At 41.5% G+C, this 27,221-nt stretch overlaps 1 long non-coding RNA gene across 1 annotated transcript in view; it reads right to left on the reverse strand.

Annotated features, from left to right (window-relative positions):
* The window catches only part of LOC126085420 (uncharacterized), a 120,114-nt gene that overhangs the window by 83,301 nt on the left and 9,592 nt on the right, over positions 1 to 27,221 (reverse strand). The window contains exon 2 of the long non-coding RNA XR_007519272.1: positions 3,242 to 3,350. This is a non-coding gene — a long non-coding RNA (uncharacterized LOC126085420). The remainder of the gene's footprint in view (positions 1 to 3,241; positions 3,351 to 27,221) is intronic.

A 27,221-nucleotide genomic window follows, 5' to 3' on the forward strand; every position in this document is an offset into this window, starting at 1 on the left:
CTCACCTCATTGCAAGCCAGGATGGAAATGCAGAAGCTGGTGGCCATTAGGGCCATTATCTTGAACCCTGGCTGGGAGGCAGGGATGGAGATTACAGGGTAAGCATTTGTTGCCTGCTTCATATGCTGCTGGTCTCTGCATGGGTCTTGTACCTTCTTTGGAGTCTTTGCTGACAAAGGTTGTGAACTCAGACTCAGAAAGATCTAGAGAGACCTCCTAACTCAAGTCTTGATCCTGTGCAGCAATCCTTTCTATCCCATCACACTTAAACGACCACCCAGCTTCTGCAGGGACACCCCAGGATGGGAAACATGCTTACTCAAGAAGTAGCAGCTCATCCTATTTTGTGAGATCTCTAATACTTTGGAAGTCTTTCATCGTACCAAGGTTCTGGCTGGGGGTGGGGATTAAGGGATAAGTTATCTAACTTCCTCTCATCTGTTATATCTGCTTTCTTGACCCACACAGAGGGAGCTTAATCAGTCTGCCATATATGACAACAGATATGGACTTATTTGACAAGACTGAGCGGGATTACGGTGCCATATTTCATTCCTGGGCACAGGGAAATAGTCACTTTTGACCCATCTTGCCTTGTCCCGCTCCACTTTGTCAAAGGTGGGCAGACGGTCCTCTCATTCTGGGAAAGATTCAGTAGGTAAGCCTGGTTGGGGAAGGCAGAGGAAGGATGAATGAGGGTGTAGGAAGTATGGAACTCATGTCTGAGAAAAAGCTCAGGTGGATGGATCACCTTGATGCTTGGTTTGGCTCAAACTGATATTCTCTATACCATCCAATACTGGATTGTTCCAACAGCCCTGTGCCTAGGCTGTCCTTTCATATACTAAAGATCTGACTTTGCAGACCTGCTTCATTTCACAGGGGCAGTCACGTGTTCAAAATGGAACAAAAAGACTTTGTGTATAGAAGGCCTGGTGGCATCACTCCCTTCATTGCCTAACTTCTCACTTGCCCTTCAGAATGGGGATATAGAGATGGAAAATACTTATTCTCAGGGCCTTAACACTGTCATTATGATTAGTTGATTGCTCCAAGGCCTGTTGTATGACCAAATGTACCAAACACCATATATATGCATGTTTATATTTGCTTATATATACATATGTTTCACATTCCATCCCAAACGAGCAAACCATTTTCCTGTATGAGGAGACACCTGTGACTCCCCTGCCATCTGGTTGGTGTGAGTGATAGTTCTTCAGTCATTCATACACTCATTCAATCATTCGTCCAACATCTATTCTCTGCTACATATGTGAAAACATGGCTAAAAGTGTATCTTCTGTTCCTGGCACCTAGTAGGCACTCAAAAAAAAAAAAAGTTTACCATGAAAATTTTAGATGGTGCAGTCTTATTGTAGCTAAGGAGTGGATACAGTCCGTAAAGAGCTCCAAAATTTTAAACTACTTGTCTGGGAGTAAAGTGATTGCTTATTCTCACCATACAATTTTTAAACAGTCTTTTTTTGAAATAATTATAGATTCATAGGAATTGCAGTGATAATACAGAAAAGTTCCAGGTACTCTTCACCGAGCTTCTCCCAGTGGTAACACCTTACATAATTATAGTACAATCTCAAAACCAGGACACTGACATTAATACAACCCTGGAAGCTTATTCAAATTTCAGTTGTTTTATATGCACTCATTTGTGTCGCTGGGTGGTGCAAATGGTTGACACACTTGACTGCTAACTGCAAAACTGGTGTTCAAGTCCACCTAGAGACATCTTGGAAGAAAGTTCTAGTGATCTACTTCAAAAAATCAGGTATTGAAGACCCTATGAAGCACAGTTCTACTCTGACACACATGGGGTCTCCATGAGTTGAAATCAGCTCGATGGCAACTGGTAACTAGTAATTTGTGTGACCACATAATTTCTTACTGTCTAGCATTCAGAACATGAAGGGCTTACTTAAATTTTTTAGATGAGTACCTTTCTCCCAAGGGTCCATTCATAGTAGCTTCCTAAATTGGGCTAGGTCTCTCAAGAGCTCAGTCAGCATATTCTCTCTCTCTCTTTTTTTTTCTTTCCTCTCAAGGATACAGGAAAATGGGGCTCTGATATGTGGCAGTGATGATGGAGCTAAGGACGTGGTACTTGTGGCTGTTGATTAGAACCTGCGGTTGGATCCAGTGTAGGGGAGGGTACCTACGAAGCAAACAGGCTCAACCCAGAGTCTGAGAAGCACCTGTAGAAAGGGTAGTACAGCAAGAAGGAGTCATGAGAGAGAGGAGTGAACCTGTGACAGGCTTATGCTTATTATTCCAGCAATACTAGAGGTGCAGGGTCACAGGGCCAGGGAGCAGAACAGAGGCTTAGTCGCCCTCACAGAAAGACAAACCATACCTCACCTTCCCAGCACTTCAGGTTTGAGCTTCCTGCTCACCAGGCTTTGGAAGATGGGGCGATCTCAGGAAGATCTCAGGCACTGGGGGAGACAGGCAGAAGATGTGGGGGTTGGGAGTCTCCCCAGCCAAAACCTACTTCAATTGATCAGCCAGCCTCTCTGAATAGCTGCCTTTGACATCTCCGTGGGTTGTGAAGGAGGTGTGGTCATCACAAATGAAACAGACCACAGGGGGTGGAAGAGACCTCTGCAGGGCCCCTAATCAATTACTAAAAACACAGAGAGGGTCCATGGAAAATGAGTGAAGGAGACAGATGCATGCTGGCACTCAGTGGTACCGCAGGACACCAAAGGAGTAGTTGGGGGATTTTTAACTTCACAGAGGACGGGGTGATTGTTTTCTTTCATCAGTCATTGCCCTTGGAAAACAAAACAGACACCAGAAGTGACGGACTGTCCATAGGAAAAAAAAAAAAATACATACAAAGGCTGAAAAGGATGAAATAAAAAGAATGGAACTCTGCTTTTCTGAAATCATTTAAATAGGCTTGAATGCCCAGAGGGCCTAGGCACTATATGATGTGTTACAGAGAGGTTGGTAGCTCCCAAAGAGGATATGAAATGGGAGACGAATATTATTAATCATCCCTATTTGCTGTAGCTAAGTTAGGAAACCGAGGTAAAGTGGGAATGAGTGATTCTACCCCCAAACTCACATGCCGAGGCAGCCACAGAGCTGGGATTGACAGACAAAAGCTTGGTGCCCCACAAAGCAGAGGAGACATGGAGGGCTGGTGAGTTTCATGCTGCTGAAGGCAACAGTGCCCAGGAACCTAATATGCCACAGGCCAGAGGCTGATGTCTTCTACCTGAAAGACTCTGTGTGTGTGGTCCAGGACTCCAGGCAGTTCACCCGCTTGGTCCAGGCTGGCTCCCCTTCACTTGCGAAGACCCAAAGGAATCGGACTGGTGTTGAAGCTGTGAGGGGCAGAAAGTCCTAGATGGTCAAACTGAGGTTACAAAGAACAGGCTAGAATATCAAATTCACTAAGACAGAAATTTTTGGCTATTTAGTTCACGTCTGTATCTCCAGGACCTGCAGCAAAACTAGGTGCTCGATCTATATTCCTGGAACGACGGAACGGATCGTGTTGATGACTTTCTCAGTGCCAGGCATGGTAACAGGCAACAGGAACGGAAAGAAGAGTAAGTCAGTAGTTCCCAAAGAAGACCTGTGAGAGATTAATAGGTGTTCAAAAGGGGCCCAGGGAATTTGGGCATTTATTTTGCCCAAATAAATGTGGGAAATGCTAAGTTTTGCTTTATTTTGGAAAGATTTAGCCTTTAAGAAGCAAATGCCATTTGTGAAGTTCCAAGAGGCAGATACGTTTGTATTGTTTTCTAAGTGTAACGGACTGTGTGGTAACCCCTTATCCAACACACACCTTTGGAATGTTTATTGGAACTAGTGTTTGTTCCTTGGAAAAAGCGTGATTTCTGCCCTCAAGTAGCTCACAGTCTCTTGGTGGCCACTTCCATTCAATTCTGCCAATCAGTAATTGCTCAATGGTATTGGACATGATTGGGATCACTGTAAATGATGGCTTCCAATAATTTTACCTCAAGGCATTTTACCCACTACGGGTCCTGCATAGTGACTACCTGGTACCTCATCAGCCTGTAGTATGCACTCATTGAATTCCTCCACTGGGCAACCTGGGTCACTTTGGGTAGAAGTCCTAGTCTCCCCAAAGCCAGTCAGTTCTCGATCTAAGCATAAGCTCACGACCTGATACCTATGACCAGGATAGGGTCACACGCCTCAAAGCTATTTGTCTTCTCAAGAATTCTGACCCAGTAACACGAAGTCTAAATTCTGCTACCACCCCCATCGTAGACACAGAGCTGAATAACAAAATGATGCTCTTTCAACATCATGGCCAGAATACGCCTTCACAAATCAGAGCCCAGAATTACCAATGAGGAGCAGTCACAGAGCCCCCCATTTCGGCCACACGTTCTCTCTGGCGGTGGACTCTACCCTTGCTGTAGCCGGAATAAATCACCAGTGCCCTTACTGAAAAGGGAGTTAATTGCATTTGGAAATACTCCAGGCACTGGGGTTTGTTTGGTCAAAGACATGGGCAAGGATAGGGTAACATATGCACCCACTTTCATGATATACATGTTAAGAATAGCGGTGCCTGTGTTACCTAATTTATAATGGATACCACACACACTCCTCCCTGCCTTCCTTTCCCAGCAAAGAATGTGAGAGGAAGCATGGCAGTATTTTTGTTTTAGGTATAACAGTCTGTCAGTATCAAATTCTCTCAGTCAGTGGGGAGCATATAGTGTTGATTTACTGAAAATCTGGGATTATGTCTGCTCTGTGGTGAGTGTAGATTTAAGAGAGGAGAGGTAAGGGGTCTCCAAAAGGTGAAGAAAAACACAAATGAAAGCTAGCAAGGAAAAAATAGCTTGACAGTTAAGATACAGTGCAGCCACCGACAAAATCTTCTGGAAAGAAAGGCCCAGGAATGAACACACACACGTACACACGGGCCTGCGCAGACACATGAAAAAAAAAAAGCAAGTCCTATAAACCACAAGGTCTGCAACCTTTTCAATTAACCCCTTTTTCTTTGAGGCATTGTGATGTGTCAGTGAAGACCCACACAGGCTTAAATACTGTCATGTTTCACGCTGGAGAGAAAACGTGACAACACATACAAAGTTTTGTTTCCGTTTTTAAGAACTGGCTTTAAAAAAAAAAAAGACTTGTGAGGAGTAAAGAGGGAATTCTTCCCTTCAAGAGCCCTTTGACACTTGACTACATTCCTGGTCCTTTTTGTCACCTATATTTCATTACCCTGATCATATCCCTCATCTCTTACTCTTTCTCCCCTTTGCCTCAAAATAACTATCACCCAGTGTTACTTTACCCAGAAATATTCCCTGGAAAGCACTCATAGTTCCTGCTTTTCCCCTTCTTTTTTTTTGTCATTTTTGGAATGGAATACAGTAAATACTACTGAAACGTGAGTTGGGGGAGGGGACCTGTGACAGTACCTAACAGATTTTTTAAAATAATTAATGTTTGTTATTGTTATTGAAAATATACATAGCAGAACATACACCAAGTCAACAATTTCTACATGTACAATTCAGTGACATTGATGATATTCTCCAGGTTGTACAACCATCCTCACCTTTCTTTTCCAAATTGTTCCTTCACATTAACATAAACTCACTGCCCCCTAAACTTCCTATCTAACCTTTCAAGTTGCTGTTGTCAATTTGTTCCTATATAGATAGTTCTTTAAAAGAGCACAATGCTCAAGGCAGACATTCTTTACTAATTAAGCTAAACTGTTGTTTGGTTAAAAGAAGGCTAAGAACATTTGAAAAGGGATTTTGATACCTTTCCCTTTTCTGGGATGGGGCTTTGGGCAAAAGCTGGTAAGACTAGAGTAATGCGGGTGATGGCGACTTACCTGCAAAGGGGAGTCCTGTTGGTGATCTCCACTCCTACCTCTCCCTGACCCCACCATCTCCGAGAGGTACCTTGTAGACTTTAGGACAGTGGGTAGGTGAGCAGGGGCTCTTCCTGGGTCCCAGCAGTGTCCCTGTGGGCCACAACTCTACAAGGATCTGATGAGAAGAGCAAGGGCTGAGCACACCAACAAGTAGGTTGTTGTTAACTGCTGTACAGTTATCTCTGACTCACGGTGACTCCATGTGCAACAGAATGAAATGTTGCCCTGTCTTGTGCCATCTTCACAATCGTTGGTGTGCTCCAGTCCAGTGTTGCGGCCACTGTGTATTTGGGATGCCTCCCAACCGAGGGGATTCATCTTCTTCTACTATACTGGGCAATATTCTGTTGTGATCATTAGGGTTTTCATTGGCTAATTTTCAGAAGTAGATCTTCCAGGCCTTTCTTCCTTGTCTGCCTTAGTCTGGATGCTCTGCTGAAACCTGTCCAACATGAGTGACCCTGCTAGTACTTGAGATACAATGGCATAGCTTCTAGCATCATAGCAACACACAAGCCACCACAGTACAACACACTGACAGACAAGTGGTCGAACAGGCATGTAAAAAAAAAAATTGCTATCAAGTTGATTCTGACTCATAGTGACCCCATGTGTTTCAGAGTAGAGCTGCACTCCATAGATCCCCAGGAAATAGATCGCCAGGCCTTTCTTCATAGGCACGTCTGGGTGGATTCAAACCCCCAGGCTTTCAGTTACTAGCTGAGTGTATTAACTGTTTGTGCCACCCAGGGAATCCTGGAACAGGCAAGTAGAAGGGGTTAAATGTCATATGTGTGAAGGTCCCTGGTAGCTAGAGAGGTGAGGAAGGTCTGGGATGGGCAAGAGGGCATGCTCAGTACCCCAGACTACAGAGGCCACCAACCAAGAGACATAGCACTGCTCAATGTCTCAGAAAAGTGAGATGAGGTAGAAGAAAAAGAGGAGGAAAGAGGGACAAATAACAGCACAGAAGGCTCTACTAACTTCAGTAATCCTGGAGAAGGATACAGAACTATCTAGTTATGAAAGAAATGCCACTTTGCCTTTTTATTTTTTAATCATGAACTGCTAATCTTCATACTTGGGATTCCTAAGCTCTTTTGCTAAAGTGGACTCTTAGTTCGTGATTCTCCAAGGCAGCAGACATGGCTCGGAGGCTTGGATAGGGTTCTGCTCCAAGAAGGAGGCTGGCCCCTGCTTGGAGCGTCCCACGTCCCGGTTTGTCCAGGAGGGATAACCCTGCTTTGTTCCTGTTGTCCCCAAGTGATTGTTGGTAACACCCCCTCTCACTCTTTAAAGCGTCCTGGTTTTGACAATAAATTATATGGTCAGCCAAAGTACAGGCCAATTGGGGGCTTCTTTTAATAGGACTAACAGCTATCCCTTCTGTTGAGAATAAAAACTGCCTGAAAAGAGAGCCAAAAGAAACTCAAGCAAGGCATAAGTCCTTCAAGAGCCCCTTCTCTACCTCGGAGACAAGAGCAGTTGGAGCTGGGAAGAAGCCTGTTTGCACATACTTGGGCCCAATTTTGACAGCACCTCTTTTGGAAGGCCGAGGGTAGGGGGGTGCAAGGATACAGCTATTCAGTGGCACCAGGGCCTGGTTGTGAGCACTGTCGTTCACAAAGCAGTGTGACAACAAGTGTAATAGCGACCCCCCATTAAGGGGACCCCAGCAACAGACCCACTGAGGGAGAGCGTGGGCTCTGGGCTCCAAGGCGCCCTTTAAAAACGTAGCCTTAAGGGTGTCTTTCACTTTTTATTATCACCACGCAGGAAGAATGCTGGAGACTAGAAAGAAAACAACTGCAACTCCTCTCAGATTCTTCCCGAACTGCACATTGCCAAGAAGCCTGCCTTTTTTACATTTCAAAAGAGGCTGCTTTCTCTTTAAAAAGTAAGAGCTACTAGGTCTGATGCCGCTGCCTTTATCAACCATGAAGTTCCCAGCAAGGTGCTGTTAGAGCCTGATTAAACTTCATACCAACCCGTGTCCCCGATGGTAACCCAGAGACGTCCACTGAGATGGGAGCGCCGACTCCGTTTAATTGCCCGGCTCTCTGTGATGGCCAGATTTCTTGTCTCTCAAGGTCTGGGATGGAAACCCATGTGATCAGATGAACTATCCAGGGGGCTTGACAGATCTGAAATGCGAATATGGAAATGGCATTGTGCTCTACTGCGACTTGTGAAACCCCAATGGAACCCTCTCAGAACAGTGTGGGATTCGTAGAAAGCACATTTTCTAATTGAACACTAATTATTATTTAAAAAAAGGAAACAGTTCGTGTGCATATGCATGTATGTATGTGTGTGTGTATATACACATCCAAAGACAAATATAGGACAGCAGTGGGTTTTTTGTTTTTGTTGTTGTTTTGGTACTGTCTTTAGATTCTTGCTATTCTTTGCAGTTATAGGATAATAATAACTTGTATTTACTCAGTGCCATCTCCAAGGAATTCCAACATTGAAAATATCAGGTTTATTCTCTTTCTTCTACAGTGAATGAAGAAATAGATATGTATTTGTTATTATATTCTTTTATTTCCTAGAGAGGGAAAACAAAGCTCTGGCCAAGCCAGTGACAGGCAAGAATTAGAAGCAGCAAGTCCCCTTGAATCTACATCACATTCTGTCTCCAAAGGAAGGAAGAAAATGGACAAGACGCACTAACAAACCCCAGAGTCCCTGGATTCCCCGGAAAACCTCTCTTCCTTCTGGAAAGTCATCAAAAGCAAACATGCTGCCTTAGTGCACAGCAGTGACTGAAATAACGCTATAGAGCAACCATTCTTGACCTTCCAGCCTCCAACTCCTTTTTAGAAATCGCCTCCCCTACCACTCCTTGGACTATTTGCTCCTAAAGATTTTAATCTGCCAAACAAATTTGGTAGCGAGGCTCTGCTAACAGCTTGAGATGCACTAGTCGTACCCCCACCTCCCTGGGATGGCTCTGACCTTTTCCCCATCCATACACATTATCCATTGTTAACACACCGACTTGCTGTCTTTCCAGCCAAATCAAAGAAATTTTCCTGATTCCTTCTGCAGCCTTATTCTGAGTAAATATGTGACTTCCATTAGGCTTTTTGAAATATGTAAAATATATAGACACCCATTACTACCTTCAAGGACCTCTAGCTGTTTGGAGACACCTTCCTGGGAATCACTCCTTCACCCAAAATGAGTTTGAAGATGAAAATTATTGCTAAAGGGAAAGGAACTGTAGGTGTAAGCAGATATTTATAAAAGCAAACGTTTCCCCACCTGGATTGGTCAGGGCCTAGCAACCAAGAAAGGGATGTTTTCCAAACGAGATTAAGTATTACAGCAAAAGGCGTAAAAACCAAGACAGGCGGCAGAAGAGGGAAGTGAGTTAGTTTATACGGGAGTAAGGTTCTATTGTGTTAAGCTGTTCCCCCTGAAATGACATTTCCATTCAGCTAAGCAATTTTCTCACCACCCCCCCCGCCCCCCACTTTATTAGGTTTTTGGCAATTGACCCAAGGAGACCCAAAGAAAGGCAGGTTATAATTATATAATTGACATGCATAGCGTGATGAAAATACAGGAAGCTGCACACAATTTTTCATTAATTAATATATTTTTTCCTCAGTACAATAAGGAAGGAAATTGTAAATTTGTAATCAGGCAGATCTCTAAGTTTTCCAAGAATAATGACTATTCTTTGCCCAACTAGAGTAAAAGGACAATATGTCACACTCTGTGCAAATCTCAACTGGGTTCCTATGTAGCCCAAGTAAGACTTCAGAAATTCTCATAAATCTCTTTTTGATATTTATTATTAATTCATTGGGGGAATGTTTTCTTTATTCTAAAATTTGAGGATCTGTTTGGAAAGTTTCCTGAGTCTAGAGTTTCCTGGAAAAAGGCTGACTGGGAACCAAATTGCTCCAGTGGTTTGGTGGTGTCTGAGCACAGGCCACCAGCCACAAACTTCTACTATGTCTCCAATGGGCATCTCCGCAGAGAAGCACTGGGGACCAGGAGGACACACTTCCCTCCAACACTATTAGGACTGTTGTTAGGTGCTAGCCAGTTGGTTCTGAGTCATAGCGACCCCATGTGACAGAGCAGAAATACCCCATAGAATTTTCTAGGCCTTTTTCCCATGGAACTGCTGAGTGGCTCAAACTGCCAACCCTCCAGTTAGTAGCTGTGCATTCAATCATTGCTCCATCAGGACTCCTTTACTATTAGACTAGTTCCTGGAAAGTGGACAGAAACACCCAAATACCCTTGTGATAAACCCAATCACTTTGTTAATAAACAAAAAGCAGGAACAGCAGTCCTACTTATTTCACACTAATTGATGAGTCCAAATGAGGACAGTTAGTAGGCCAAATTCTGACTTTATTTCATTTATAGAGTTCCCCCACCTCAAATGTAAAAGGCTCCTGAATTGCCTGCCTTATGATTTTGGTCTATTGATTGATTATCTACAACCAGACCCACATTTCCACTGAAGAGTACAAAAAACAGTTGCCAACAAGTTAATTCCAAGTCATGGAAACCCCATATGTGGTGAATAGAAACTGTGCTCCCTATGACTGCCAGGAATGACTTTCTTCTAAGGTACCTCTAGCTGGGTTCGATCCACCAACCTTGCAGTTAGTAGTCACAAGCTTAATTGCACCACCCAGAGATTCCACTTAAAACTAGCCGTTGCTCTACAAGGATATCAGATAAGTGGATCCGGCAGGGGGTGCCAGAGACGTAAGAACCCAAATCCATCTCCAGGAGTAGGATGAAGCTAAGTAAAGGGAATGTGACAGCTAGGTATTCAGGAAATATTCCTTACAGTCAAGCCTATTAGACGTTGGGAGACAGTCTCCCAAGGGAAGTGGTGGAAACCCCATGTTAGAGACGTTTAGAAGGAGGCCTGGCTGTATCGGTGGAAAGTTAACCATACGAAACAATCGTGCCCTGGCAGGGGAGAGAGGAGACAAGTTTAAGAGGTCTTTCCAGCTCTAATTTCTAAGAATCTGATTAGACTAGACAGAAGAAAAAAAAAAGAAAGAAAATTTGAAACACGAAAAAAAGAAACAAAAACCAGAAGAGAGAATATCGTTCAGAAACACAATTAGGAAACACTGGGAAATCCCTAATCAGCATTCGGTCACCAGTCCCATCTGCAGCTGCCACAGAGGGGTGGGTTTCTAATATAACCCAGGGAGGGGAGCCTAAAACCAGGTAGGCAGAGGGGAGGCCCTCTCAACCTGCTTTGAACAACATTGAGGACTGGAGAGCTGTTTGTTGGAACAGAGTGCTGAGAAAAAGGAAGATGGAGACTGGGCAGCCAGGGACGTTTCTTCCCTTGTGCAGTTTTCCTATTCCTTCTTGCTTTTAATCAACACAGTCCTGTCCAAACAGTGGCTTTCCTTGCAGATAAAGCCAGACGTAAGCTCCAAACTCACTTTTTTTTTTTTTTTGCAAAGAGTACCTGAGAGCCCTGGCGGCACCGTGGTTACAAGCTTGATGGATAACCAAAAGGTCAGCAGTTTGAATCCACCAGCTGCTCCCTGGAAACCCTGTGGGGCAGTTCTACTCTGTCCTGTAGGGTCACTCTGAGTTGGAATTGACTCAATGGCAATGGGATTTTTTTTTTTTTTTAGTACTCCAGCAGGATAAACAAGTTTCATGTATTTATAATTGAATGTGTATATGTGTGAGAGAGAGACAGACAGACATAGAGAGACAGAAAGACAGAAAGCAACAGAAGAAATAGAAAAATTGACATGGAGTGAGAAATAGACACAGAGAGAGAAATAGAAAGATAGGCAGACAGAAAGAGAGAAACAGAGAGAGAGATGACAGGAGACATTTCCATACTTTTATGGGTTTATTTTTAAACTGGTTTAAAGAACTGTGACCTGAATTGAGAGTGAACCAGGCTCCAAAAAGGCAGTTTTCCTGAACATGTACAGACAAAGGAAATAGTTTCCTTACCGAAAGAAATCACTTGAAAGCTTTTAGGCCAGACACGGCTCAGGCTCCGATTTCCTTTCTTGGAGCCCTTTGATGAACGACTCATATGGAGAGTCAAGCATCTTGCGCCTGGTTTGAATTTAAGCTGTTGCTGACTTTGGTGGAAAACTTTCATAAACTCAATTCTGGCTTTCTTCCTTTCCCCCACCAAAAAAAATCGAATGTTGACCAACTTTGGATCTGGCCTTGGATATTCATCTTGAATCATTCATTCTCAGTGTGATCATTATTATCAACTGGACAGGAAGCAATTTTTCCCCCAAAGAGACCGAATGCCTTCTGGTCCTCCCCTCTGGGGCTCTTAGCCCTGCCATTCCCCTTCTGGGGTAGGTTGAGGGAGAGGCAGACATGGAGGACAAGGATGCAGGAAGAGAAATGGAACAGGTATGATGGTTTTAGGAAACTGCTGGGGAGCTGATCCCTCTGTGGCAGTGTCCTTGTTATGGCGACAATACCACATGGATCCCATCCAGCACCGAGCAGAGGCCATATTCTCCACGGGCCAAATCCTTTCTTCAGGAATGAGCTGGCCAGGAGCGGAGTTTTAAAGCAAAACCTTTGCCCTCAAAACAAGACTGTTGGTCACTTGAGAATCGCATCCTGGGTGGATTTTCCTTCTCTTTGCCGGACTCTTTGGTGAGAGGTGAGAGTCTGGATCCCCAGAGCATTTTGTTCAGGAACCTACCCTGCTTTCAGGATTGTATAGCGAAAAACAAGAGAAAAAAAAAAAAATTTTTTTTTTTTTAGAACCAATCCAGTCTGCATTCATAGCCCAGCTCTGCCACTAAAGTGGGTAACTTTGAGCAAGTAACTTCCTGATCCTCAGTTTATCTGTACATTTGAGATATTAACCTGAATTTACAGGTATCTGTGAGGACTAAATGAGATTGTGTTTCTAAAATTTCCTACTTTTATTCCATTCTTCCTTGGAGACCCTATGCTCTTGTCTATAAGCCTGCAAATTCCTCTGGTTCTAAGTAACTAAAACAATGGTGTCCATTCCAAGAATGGTGGATCCAAGGATATCCCTGAGGCCTTGGGGCTTGAAGTGAACCACGCTGTGTGTGCCTACCCCCAATGTGTTTACAGAGATACAAGCAGATTTAAATGAATTCCAAAGGCAGTTTTGAGTGGAAGCTTACAAACGGAAAATGTCGAAGGAATGTGTGTGGAAGCAGGAGAAGGGTCCATCCTGTTTGGCCTCATGATGACAGGGTGGGAAGCTGTGACATCACTGTCATGTACCTCGCAGCATCAGCTGCCCACTCCCAGCTACACTGGTCCTAGTGGCTCCCAGAACTACGCTCAGCAAGTGCTGAACTCTAGCAGTATTACAAGGGCCCCTGGGCCAGTGTAAACAACCTGATTGGCCACAGCCTCCAGGGGCGACTGACAGGAACACTTTTCTCTTGCACAAATGAAAGTTCCTGAACTTTAGGCAGCTTATTGCCGTAAACTCCTTTAAAATTTTGGTTATAAACAAGTCAAGCAGATTATATTAGCTTTTATGATGGTATAAATTTGATAGCTACCTACACATCCACTTCAATTAAAAAATACATAATCCATTTAAAAAAAAAAAAAGCAGGGTATAACTGCTTAGCTGAGGCTTCTAGACCATTGGTGTGATATGGTGTGTTAGTTTGCTATGGCTGCTATTACTACAAACTTAGTGGCTTAAAACAACACAATTTTTTTCTCTTACAATTCTGGAGGCCAAAAGTCCAATACAGTTTCACTAGATTAAAGCCAAGATGTTAGCAAGGCTGATTCCTTCCAGAGGCTGCAGGAGAGAATCCATTCCTTGCCTCTTACAGCTTCTGGTGGCTGCCAGCATTCTTTGGTTTGTCATTGCATCACTCCAGTCTCTGCTTCCATGGTCACATTGCCTTCTCTTCTATAATCAGGTCTCCATCTGTCTCTCTTTTGAAAGGATAGTTGTAATGATATTTAGGACTGACCCAGATAATCCAGAATAATCTAACCATCTCAAAATGTTTAACTTAATCATATCTGCAAAGTCTCTTTTGCCACAAGGTAACATTCACAAGTTTCTAGGTACTGGGATGTGGATTCTTTGAGGGCCATTCGGCTTGCTATACATGAAAATCCCCCTTCATTAACAACAGCCAGCAGTTGTCTTGTTTAAAAAAAAAAAAGTGTTCCTGGCTCAACTGAATAGGAAAAACAATTCTTTGGCACCCTGATTTTTTACCCATTTTAATTCTATGATACAGCTGCAAGACCTGTGTATTACAGCAGCATCATTTCTTGAAACTGCCACTGCGTCTGCCATCTCAGAAAAGAAGTGGAGAAGTGGCTTCCAAAGATAATCATTTAAGGCCTTCCTCTCCTTTACGCAGAATTACTGTCTACAATTGTCCTAGTCATTTTCCATCAAATCTAAACCAATGATGTGCTTGAAGTCTGGCAGGAAAGTGTATGCTTTCCAGACACAGAAAAACCTAAATTTGTACCTCCCTTAATAGTGGATAGTGGGTTAAGGGACAGAGTGTGGCATTTAAGCTGGGAATAGTTGCCCAGCTGAAAAACAGGAGGTTGAAAGGGGACAGCCGTTTAAAAGTCACTCTGATATGACCCATTCCCCAAACAATTCATCTCGGGGTCATAGTCATTGTTGCCAGGTGGCATAACATTTATTATTATATTGTCTTGGGCTCCTTGGATTGGTAACAGACACATCTATGCCTCAGAGCATGAGCAGAGTTGATAATGTCCTCTTACCCTAGGCACGTTGAACTTCAACCACCAAGATACCGGTTGACATTAAGACTTTGCAACACCTATCATTGTCTGTCACCTCTGGAGATAAACTCTCTTGTGACAGGTTTCTCTGTCACCAGCCACTGATGCCATTTTTTTCCATTGCTTTCACAGAATAGCTTTGGAGTCCCTGATGCTGCCTGGCTTGCTGAGTTTGATCAGATGCCCAAAGCTGAATTCACAGCCCTTGAAACCTCATGGCATTCTGGGATAGGAAATAATCAGAGGACCTGGACAGAGTAAGACTGTCAGAGAAACTGCAAATCAGCAAAAGAATGAAAGCCCCTTGACCCTGAGCACATCTGCCACGTATTTAATTCCACCTTCTTGCCAAGCCCTGAAAACCCAGGCTGGGGAGACTTGGGAGCAAAGCAGGTTACCAAGTCTAGGAGAGTGCAGAGGTGAAATGCCTGGCCGGTTGCTGACTGGCTTCAGTGAGGTCTGCTCCAGGGGTGGGGCATTGGTGACTGGGAAGGGGCCACCATGAGCCAGGAGGAGTGGTAAGGTGCGGTTGTGTCTGGGTGACCAGCGGTGAGTTGTGCTTTACTGATTTTATGTACTTGTCGCTTTGCCAGGTGGCTGCAGACCAGAGGAAGCAAATGAGGTTTTACCTGTTCTCTGGGGTTCTGATCGCCAAGACTACACTCAGGGGATCCTGACAGGGAGCAAGTCAGTGAGTTCCTGGGTGGATTCTCATGTCCACATTCTAGGGTCAAATTGAAAACAGGCCAGGTACAGGAAGGTTGGGTTCTGGGGAATGCCAGAAGGACCTTCATTCTAGAGCCCTACCCCCTTCTCCCACCTCATTTCCCACTCCTCTCCCATCCTCGAAACCCTGGTGGTATAGTGATTGAGAGCTACAGCTGCTAACCAAAAGGTCGGCAGTTCAAATCCACCAGGCACTCTTTGGAAACTCTATGGAGCAGTTCTACTCTGTCCTACAGAGTCGCTATGAGTCATTACCGGCTCGACGTCAATGGGCTTACTTTTGGCCTCCCACCTCGCTTACACACGTTGAGCGAAGACATGGGATCTACCTTCAGTGTCTTTTCAATGCTCTTTACTTTTCCTATCCTTTTCATCTAGTTTAAATGTCGCTGTCTCTCGGAAGCTTTCCTGGGTTTCCTACTCTGAATTAGTTTACCCCTTCCCAGATCTCCCTTAACTTCCCTCAGATTGTCTATTATGTGAGGTGCTAGGATAATCCATTTTCTAATCTATCATTCCTACCAGACCCAAATGTATCTGAGGGTGGAAATTCTATCATTGTATCCCCAGCCTGGCACATGGTAGTTATTCTACAAATGCTTAGTGAAGAGACAGCATTCTTTTATTAGATGCCTGTTTATGGTATAGACCTGGGCCATGGAAGACCTCTACTGTGTCAGGAGATAATTACATTTATTTAGGAAAGTGCCTTTGAGTATAGCGCTAGTGTGTATGTGTGTGATGGATGCCCTAGAAGGGGAAATCTACGAACGTTCAGGATTTCATACATGAGGTTTTTTTGTTTTGTTTTTAAGAAAAGTGGCCCCAATTAACTTTTTTTATTTTTTTGAAGGTGAAACCAGGGATGCAGGATAAGCAGCAACACAATTGTATATGTACTGTGCACAAGAAAGTTTGGCTTTCTTGGAGATACCAGTAGGAAGTCTGCCTAAAACACGTGCTCCATACTGGATGCATCTACACCAACTCCATCAAATCTCTCCTTGGGAAAAGTAAAGTCAAACAAAGAGCAGGGACAGTAATGTACCTAAATATTCCTACATTTCCTATACCTTCATTGATTAGGCTGAGACATGAGATCTGTTCTGGTCAATGGACTACAATTGAAAGTGACATGTGTTACTTCTGGCCCAAAGCATAGAGAAATAGGCATGAATTCTCCAAGCACCCCCTTCCCTGCTGTGGTGATCACGGAGGACTCATGTTTCGATGGCAGAGCAAGAGGCTCAAAGCAACCTGGATCACTGAGTCCTATGTGGAAGATAGCTGCCTTGAGAGTTGCCCAAACCCAAAGCAGATTGTGCATGAGTGCAAAATGTTTGGTATCATAACCCATTGAGCTATGGGGTGTCAAATAGCCTATCATGACTAGAGCAAGCAAGTCACTCTTAGGCACTTCCTTGTATACTTATGAAGTAGACCATTACTCAGTGTCACAGCACAGAGATGGTTGTGACGCCATCAGCTGATTGGCCCTTCTATTGCACTGCCAGTAATCAGTATGTGTCTTTCTTTGAGGGTCCAAGGAAACTGGCAGGTTGATGGGCTCAGGGTGAAATCAGTGAGCGTGTTGTGGAAAATTCAGAGGAGAAGCACTAACATCTGGGACTTTAAACATCTGTGCACTTTCCCTCAGGGGCAGATTACCTAATAAGCAAGGTAAACATGGGCTTACTTGTGCTTACTTGCTAATCTGTAATGAACAATTTCACATAGGTTTCATCACATCTTTGATATGTATCTGTGATGGTAAAAAATAAAACTGTGACAATGTTCACTACAGGTTAGTAAATAATCCTAAGTAAGCCTGTGCTTACCTTACTTACTGGGTCATCCATCCCTGTCAGGGACTGTAAATTTGAAAAGAGGTTTTGATTCTGATGGGTGGTGTTGTGGGGTTGGGAGACAGGCAGATGGCAGCCACACCTAGAAGCAGAATCTGTGATGTGATGAAAAAATGTGAAATTGTTCACTACAAATGATCTGGTAAGCACTGTGCTTATCTTGCCTAATCTGCCCTGCCTTCCTTACACAACTTCCTGAATTATAGCCTCACAAATCAGTCATCAGTTGATCAAGTCAAAGATGATGGAGGGTAACAGCAGGATCATACATTTAACACTGAGGGATGTCTTGTAACAGGCTTTTAAAGGCCTCTAGTCATCCTTTGACCTCCTACATGTGTTCATTCTTTAATACTTATTAAACACTTAATAATTGAAATATTTATTTGCTGCATGGATGTTTTCTTGGCCAGCCTCCTGAATGCATCCATCCTATATGGACATTGATCAGCAGCCACGGGCCACTATTTCCTGAATCAAGTGACAGGTCTTAAAGCAGAGCAAGTGCTCAATAAGCATTCTTTGAATGAATGAACAAAATCATTGAGCTCCTCCTTTAGGAAATCCACATCCCATCTTGCAAACATGAAATCCACTAACCTGAGCTAAGGATAGGAATTACCATTTAAGTAAACAGCTACCTGGTTGTCAGTATCAGGCTCCCTTAGGAATATTCTGGAATCTCTTTTTCTCAGAAATTAGTAATTATTATATAGACCTAGAAGGGAAAACTAGCTTGATTTGCAAACAATCTGAAAATACACAGTCCTCTCTCTCGTGCTCTCTGCAAGCTCCTGAGGCATTTCCTATTAAAAATCTCAGCCCTGCTTCTTGTCACCTTTGCCCTCTTTGCTGCTCTGACTTTAAATTCAGGAGACAGTTTCCCTGGGGAACACAGATACTAGTGCCATGTGATCTGGCCTAAAGTGTAGTATGACAGAGCAAAACAAAAGGAGATACTAACCTTGCCTCCCTCCCACCCGTGTGCACACCTTCCCTCCCCGCTGGACGCCTGAGCCTTACGGTGAGCAACGCTTGGCAATCTCAGTAAGACCCAAGAGTTTATGTGATCCAATCATTATTGGCAGGACTGATTCTTAACTGAAAAGGGAGCACAGAGGTAGCAAAATCTCTGGAATTTGAAAGGATCTGGTAAAAAAAAAAAAATGCATTTTTAAATAGCTTTTATTGTTTTTATCTCTTCTTCCTACAGAATTAATACTTGTTCACTGTAGAAAATGTCAAAAGAAAGAAAAATCATTATCAATCTCATCAAATGGACACTGTTCTTAATGTTTTGAGACATTATGCAAGTATAGTTATTTATGTATATTTAAATGTATTTAATATTATCTGAACAATGGGAATCAGAATTTCTTTCCTGGAGACAACGGCATTTGTTTAAGAATAAGTCTTGATAGATTGCTCAAAGCTGGATAGCATGACACTGAAATCATGGCTGACAAAGGATGGCTAACCTGCTGATGCCCAGGGTTAGAGCTGGAATTGTGAAAAATGGCAGAAGGACATTTTGAGACATTTTAGGAAAACCTAACATTCAATTCGGATTTTTCTTTTATGTGGACCTGAAATGTCACCCTTCACAGTACTTCCCCAAATCTCCAGTGCCGTCAGTGAGGCTTTCTAGAAGATATCAAGGAAAGGAGTTCTGTCCCACTTACGTGGTGATGCACCGAGATAGCAACCAGGGACGGCACGGGAAGGACAACATTACTGACTCACTGACCTACTTCGGTAACTGCAGGAGCTCAGAGCCAGAATCATCGAAGAAAACAGAAAGCTGCCACCAGCTCCTATTCCCTGAATGCTGAACCTCAGGAAGCCAATCCATGGAGAGAATAGAAAAAAAAGGAAAGAATGTGGGATGGAATTGGAACAAATTTAATTTGAATTTCAGAGTGCCAGGTGTTTTGACCTTCATCAAGGTCATATGCATATAGTTTTATAAAAGTGGTGTCATTCTATTTCTGTTATTTCACACTACGAATTTTCACATAATACATATTTCAAAGCCATTCATGACAATATATGCCCATAAGCATTATTATTTTAGTGGTTGCCATGACACAGATGGGGTAGTTGGTTGTAATAGATGTTACTGTTGTTGTTGTTGTCATCAAGTCGATCTGATTCATGGAGACTCCATGTATGCAGAGTAGAACTGCTCCACAGGGTTTTCAGGGCTGTGACCTTTTGGGAGCAGATCACCAGAACTATCTTCCAAGGCGCCTCTGGGTGGGTTTGAACTGCCACTAGTAGCCGAGAGCTTAACAGTTTGCACCACCCAGGGACTCCATAGATGTCACTAGTATTCATCAATACCTGGTTCTCTCTCCTTCTGAGCATGTGGAAGACTCTGCTTGTCATCCCCTTGCAGTTGGGCAGAGCCATGTGACTAATTCTGAGAATAAGTGACAAGGGCATTTTGACTGAATCACAGAAAAGACCATGGAAGTGGTCTTACGTTGAGATGATCGTGTCAAAAAATGAAAGTGGTTTAGATTGCTAAATCATCACATGGAGGACAGCTGCCCTGCAATGCTATCCAGGCTTTGTGTGAGAAAGAGATACATTGTTGGTAAAACCACTAAAATTTTGGGGATTGTTACTGCAGCATTATTAAACCTACCCTCAGTAATACCTGGTCACTAAATCTATTTCCTCCTTTTCCTGGCTGCTCAGCTACATTACCTTTCCCAGCCTTCCTTGAGTTTTAGCCAACGGATTAGAAGTTATGTGTGTTACTTTGAGATGGATAAGAAGCAGATACCTTCTCTCCCACTTTTTCTCTTTGTGCTGATGGCTTTGAAGCCTAAGAGATGAAGGAACCACACGTTTAAAAGGACTATGGATCCTAGAAAGACTGCTTAGAGGAGTGCTGCCCACCACTCAGGAAGACTTGCTTTGGGCTTTATGTGAGTGAGAATACGATTCCATGTTGGTGAGCCATTACACATTTTTTGGCTTTGTTTCCAACAGCAGCTGGCATTACCTTAAGGTTTAAAGAAATTTGCAATTTGAAGTAGAGGGCTTGCATAACCCAGACCTAAAATAAATGTCATCTAGATTGTTAATGGAATTTCAGGTGGCAAGGAAGCTAGCAGTCTAGAAGGCTGAGTACCCATTACATGCTGGTAAGGCATTTTTTTTAGTAAGTTGTTGCCTGCAATAATTTGTAAGGTTGACCATGTCTGTACCAAGGCTGTTCACTCAGAGAAATTGTTGGAAAGCATCAGTATGAGTGTAATGGCTACTGTTGTCTGATTTTAGCCAGATTTTTTAAGAAAAAGGTACATTAAGGCAGGAATTGGCTAGTTTTCAAAGAGAGATGAAAGAAACTGGAGAGAGTTCAGAAAACAGTCATATGGGATTTAAAGTGAAAGAGAATTAAGCTCTCATGTGGACACTTGTTCCGTTTATTACAACAGCTCTCCTTACTTAATATGGCTGCATAGTATTTCATTGCAGGAATTTAGCACACCTGGTTTAAACAAATTCTTAATGAAAAATTGGGATGTCTCCAACTGTTTTGTCCACTGTTGCTTTAATTTGTTTTCTTTTATGAATTGGTGAGGTTGAACAATTTCATAAGTTCACTGCCATTTGTATTTTGTCATTTGTGAACTGCACTTTTCTGTTGAGATATTTGTCTTACTTATAGGTTGTGTGTTGATAGGGGCTTGATTTATATTAAGGATATATCCAGTTTTCCTGGGACAGTCCCCCTTTATGCCTGTTTTACAGGCTTGAGTATTAAGAGTACCCCTTTCACTCTCAAAAGTGTGTTGGACAATAAACTATATGGTCGTCCTAGGTATGACCCCTCAGTCTGACGTACATGTTGCTATTTTCCCCCAGATTGTCATTTAAGTTTGATTAAATTTTTATGTTGTAAAATTTGTCCCTTTTTTTGTTTAAGATTTCCAGTTTCCGTATGATGTGTTGAAATTTTTTCCCTATTCCAAGATTATGGAAATAACCATCTAAACGTCCTTGTATTAGTTTTGTGATTTCATTATTTGCATGACAGTACAACATTGCTTCCTCACTTCTTCCGGCCTTTACTTGAGCTTCACATTTTCAACTTAAATTACATCCTACCCCACCTGCTGTGGAAACAGTAACCCGATTCTTTATTTTTCTCCATCTAACCACATTAAATATATTAGCTGTAGGTGTTTATAGATGCACTCGATCAGATTGAGGAATTTCCCTCCTATTTCTAATTTGCTTTAATTTTTTTTTTAAGTCATGAATGAGCATTGAATTTATCAGATTTTTTTTCTCATTTATTGAGAAAATTCAATACTTATTCCCTTTTATTAATATGGTGATCAATTTTCAAATACTAAACCACTTTTGCATTCCTGGGGTAAATTCTACTTGTTGATGACTTTTTAATATATTGCTGGATTCAACCTGATAATATTTTGTGCAGGACTTCCATACATATGGTCACGAAAAAAATTTTTTCTTATAATTTTTAAATTTGTGTAATATCTGTGTCTACATTTTAGTATTACAGTAATGCTGGTATCATGAAGTGTGTCAGAAATTGTGTAGAATTGGTAGTATGTATTACCTAAATGTTTGATAGAACTCACCAGTGAGTGAAGCTATCTGAGCTTAGAGTTTTCTTCTGGGGAAGGTTTTTGATATAAGATTCAAATTCTAAGTAAAGGGCTATTCAAGTTTTATATTTCTTCTCATATCATTTTTTGGTGCAATTTCTGTCTTTCAAGAGATGTGTTCAATTCATCTAAATTGTCTAATTTGTTGGCATAAATCTGTTAAAAAAAAAAAAAAAATTGCTTTCGAGTCGTGACTCATACCACCCCTACAGGACAGAGTAGAACTGCACCATAGGGTTTCCAAGGCTGCGATCTTTACGGAAGCAGACTGCCACATCTTTCTCTCTTGGAGCGGCTGACAAGTTCAAACTGCCAACAAAGGTTAGCAGCCAAGAGCTTGACTACTGCGGCACCAGGGCTCCCTAAACTTGTTCATAACATTCCTTTATTATTATTTTAACGTCTGCAGGATGCTTTCCTCATTTCTGATATTGGTAATTTGTGTTTTCTCCTTTTTCTTTTCTTGATCAGTTTAGTGATGTTCATCAACTTTATTAGTATTTCAACAAACTAGCTTCTGGAGTCATGGATGTTTCTTTATTCCTTCTATTTCATTATCTTCTGCTCTTTATTATCTTCTTCCTTACACTCAGAGATTAATTTTTTCTTGTTTTTCTAGATTCTTAAGATGGAATCTTGATCAATGACTTAAAATTTTTCTTCTTTTTCAATATAACAATTTTTAGCTCTAAGTTTTAGACTGTTGTTGTTGTTAAGTGCCATTGAGTCAGTTCTGACTCATAATAACCCCATGTACAACTGAACAAAAGACTGCCCAGTCCTGTGCCATCCTCACAATCTCTGCTGTGTTCGAGCCCATGGTTGCAGCCACTGTGTCAATCTATCTCATTGAGGGTCTTCTTCATTTTTGCTAACCCTCTACCTTACCAAACATAATGTCCTTCTCCAGAGACTGGTCCCTCCTGATAACATGTCCAAAGAATGTGAGATGAAATCTTGCCATCCTAGCTTCCAAGGAGCACTCTGGCTGTACTTCTTCCAAGACAGACTTGTTCGTTCTTCTGGCAGTCCATGATATATTCAATATTCTTCACCAACATCATAATTCGAAGGCATCAATTATTCTTCAGTCTTCCTTATTCATTGTCCAGCTTTCATGTGCATATAAAGTGATTAAAAATATCATGGCTTGAGTCAGACACACCTTAGTCTTTGAAGTGACATCTTTGCTTTTCAACACTTTAAAGAGGTCTTTTGCAGCTGATTTGCCCAATACAATACATCATTTTATTTTTTTGGCTGCAGCTTCCATGGACATTGATTATGGATCCAAATAAAATGAAATCCTTGACAATGTCAACATTTTCTCCACTTATCATGATGTTGCTTATTGGTCCCAGTTGTGAGGATTTTCATTTTCTTTATGTTGAGGTGTAATCTATACTGAAGGCTGTAGTGTTTGATCTTCGTCAGTAAGTGCTTAAGCCCCCCTTGCTTTCAGCAAGCCAGGTTGTGTCACCTGCATGTCACAGGTTGTCAATGAGTCTTCCACTAATCCTGATGCTGCACTCTTCTTCATATAGTTCAGGTTCCCGGATTATTTGCTCAGCATAAGTATGGTGAAAGGATACAACCTTGATGCACACCTTTCCTGGTTTTAAACCCCTTGCTCTGTTCCAACATTAACTAACTATGATGTGTTTCATCACCATTCTATTCAGAATATTTTCCAACATCTCTTTTGATTTCCTCCTTGACTAGGAATTATTTAGAAATGTGTTATTTAATTTCCAAATATTCCGATAATCTCTAAATATCTTTTTGTTATTTATTCTAATTTAATTCCACGCTGCTTTGTGTGATTTAAATCTTTCTCACATTTATTAAAACCTATTTTATGTTCCAGAATATGATCTACCTTAGTGAATGTCCATCTAATTTGGAGGGAATACATATTGTACTGTTGTTGAGTGTTGTTGTTGTTGTTACATGTGGAGTAAATTTCAGTGACCCCACGTGACAGAGTAGAACTGACCCATAGTGTTTTCTAAACTGCAGTCTTCACAGGAGCAGATCACCAAGGCTTTCTCCCACAGAGCCACTGGGTAAGTTCAAACTGCCAACCTTTCAATTAGCAGTGGAGTGTTTAACCATTGTGCCCCCAGGGTTCCTTTTTTGTTCGGTGTAACTCATTGCCATCAAGTTGATTTTGACTCATAGTGACCGCACGTGACAGAGTAGAACTGCCCTCATAGGGTTTCCAAGGCTGTAATCTTTACAGAAGCTGACTGCCACATCCTTCTCCCGTGCTGCAGCTGGGTGAGTTTAAACCACCGACCTTTTGGTTGGTCAAGTTATTTAATAACATCGCTTACGTCTTTTTAAGACTTACTGATTTTCTGTCTATTTCTTCTATCAACAACTGAGTGAAAACACTGAAATCTTCAAATATCTGTAAATTAGTCTATTTCTCCATATTTACATCAGTTTTTGCTTCATGTATTTGGAGGCTATGCTTTAGGTGCATATACATTTAAGATTGTTATGTCTTCTTGATGAGTTGATTCTTTTATTATAATGAAATATCCCTCTTTATCTCTGATGACATTCTTTGTCATGACGTCTACTTTGTCTGACATTAATATAGCCACTCCAGCTTTCTTAGGATTAGTGTTTCATGATGTCATCTTTTATCCCTTTACTTTTATGTTATTCCTGGCTTTATATTTGAAGTTCATTTCTTAGACAGCATGTAGTTGAAATGACAATCATTGCCTTTTTTTGGAGTGTGTATTCCATTTGAATTTATTGTAAATATCAATAAGCTTCCTGTTTTTATTTGGCTAATCTGTTCTTTTTTTTTTTTTTTTTTTACTTACTTACCTTCTTTTGGATCAATTGATTATTTTTAAGATTCATTTTCTCTCCACCATCAACATACTAGCTATATATCTTTTTTTTTTTTTTTTTTTTTAGTGTGTGCTCTAGGCTTTATAACATGCATCTTTAACTTATCATAGTCTACCTTCAAATAATATTATACTTCAGATATATTTCCATTTCCCTCTCCCATTCTTTGTACTATTGTTTTCATATCACTTACCTCTCATCATTCTGTTCAGTATTTTGTTAAGGACTTTTGCACATGTGCTCATGAAAAAGTTTTTCACGTTATAAAAATGTATGCTATAAAACCTGCAATACATTGATGTTATTTTTTATCTACAAAGTCAATTATCTTTTGAAAAAACAAGAAAAATCTATAACAACAAAGAGAACATCGAAGAACAAGTCACCAAATCAGTACCATTTACAATAGCCCCAAGAAGATAAAATAGTTAGGAATAAATCTAACCAGAGACATAAAAGACCTATACAAAGAAAACTATAACACAGTACTGCAAGAAACCAAAAGAGACCTACATAAGTGGAAAAACATACCTTGTTCATGGATGGGAAGACTCAACATTGTAAAAATGTCCATTCTACCCAAAGCTATCTACAGATGCAATGCAATCCCAATCTAAATTTCAATGGCATTTTTTAATGAGATAGAGAAACAAATCACCAACTTCATATGGAAAGGGAAGAGGCCCCAGATAAGTAAAGCATTACTGAAAAAGAAGAACAGAGTGGGAGGCCTCACACTACCTGATTTTAGAACCTATTATACCCCCCACAGTAGTCAAAACAGCCTGGTACTGGTACAACAACAGATATATAGACCAAGGGAACATAATTGAGAACCCAAACATAATTTCACCTACCTATGAGCAGCTGGGAAACCCTGGTGGTATAGTGGTTAAGAGCTATGGCTGCTAACCGAAAGGTCGGCAGTTCAAATCCACCAGGGGCTCCTTGGAAACACTATGGGGCAGTTCTACTCTGTCCTATAGGGTCGCTATGAGTTGGAATTGATTTGACGGCAATGAGTTATGGGTTAATGAGCAGCTGGTATTTAACAAAGGCCCAAAATCCGTAAAATGGGGAAAAGACAGTCTCTTTAACAAATGGTGCTGGCATAACTGGATATCCATCTGCAAAAAAATGAAACAAGGCCCATACCTCACACCACGCACAAAAACTAACTCAAAATGTATCAAAGACCTAAATATATAATCTAAAATGGTGAAGATAGTGGAAGAAAAAATAGGGACATGGCATAAAGAAGTATAAAAAGAAGTATACAAAACATTAATAACAATGCACCAACACGAGAAGAGAAACTAGATAACTCGGAGCTCCTAAATATCAAACATTTATGCTCATCCAAAGACTTCACCAAAAGAGTAAAAAGGTTACCTACAGACTGGGAAAAAAAAATTGGGCTACAACAAATCCAATCAGTGTCTAATCTCTAAAATCTACAAGGTACTGCAAAACATCAACAATCAAAAGACAAATAACGTAATTAAAAAAATGAGCAAAGGATATGAACAGACACTTCACAAACAAGACATTCAGGCGGCTAACCGATACATGAGGAAGTGCTCAGGATCATTAGCCATTACAGAAAGGCAACTCAAAAGTACGATAAGATACCATCTCACCCCGATGAGACTAGCATTAACCCAAAAAACACAAAACAGTAAATGTTGGAGAGGTTGTGGAGAGACTGGAACACTTACACACTGCTGGTGGGAATGTACAAGGGTACAACCACTTTGGAAATTGATTTGGCACTTCCTTAGAAAGCTAGAAATAGAACTACCATATGATCCAGCAATCCCACCCCTTGAAATATATCCTAGAGAAATAAGAGCCTTCACACAAATAGATACATGCACACCCATGTTCATTGCAGCACTGTTTACAATAGTAAAAAGATGGAAACAACCAAGGTGCCCATCAATAGATGAATGGATAAACAAATTATGGTATAGTCACACAATGGAATACTAAGCAATGATGAAGAACAACGATGAACCTGTGAAACATCTCATAACAAGGAGGAATCTGGAAGGCATTATGCTGAGTGAAATTAGTCAGTAGCAAAAGCACAAATATTATATGAGACCACTATTATAAGAACTCAAGAAAGGTTTAAACACTGAAGAAAACATTCTTTGATGGTTACTAGGGTGGGGAGGGAGGGAGCAAGAGGAGTATTCACTAATTAGTAGACAAGAATTATTTTAGGTGAAGGGAAGGACAACATACAATATAGGGGAAATCAGCAGAAATGGACTAATCCAAAAGCCAGGAAGTTTCTTAAACACAACCAAACACTTCAAGGGACAGAGTAGCAGGGATGAGGGTATGGGGATCATGGTTTCAGGGGACATCTAGGTCAACTGGCATAACAGAGTGTATTAAGAAAACGTTCTG

The sequence above is a fragment of the Elephas maximus genome, chromosome 11 (genome assembly GCF_024166365.1).
Source record: "Elephas maximus indicus isolate mEleMax1 chromosome 11, mEleMax1 primary haplotype, whole genome shotgun sequence".
NCBI lineage: Eukaryota > Metazoa > Chordata > Mammalia > Proboscidea > Elephantidae > Elephas > Elephas maximus.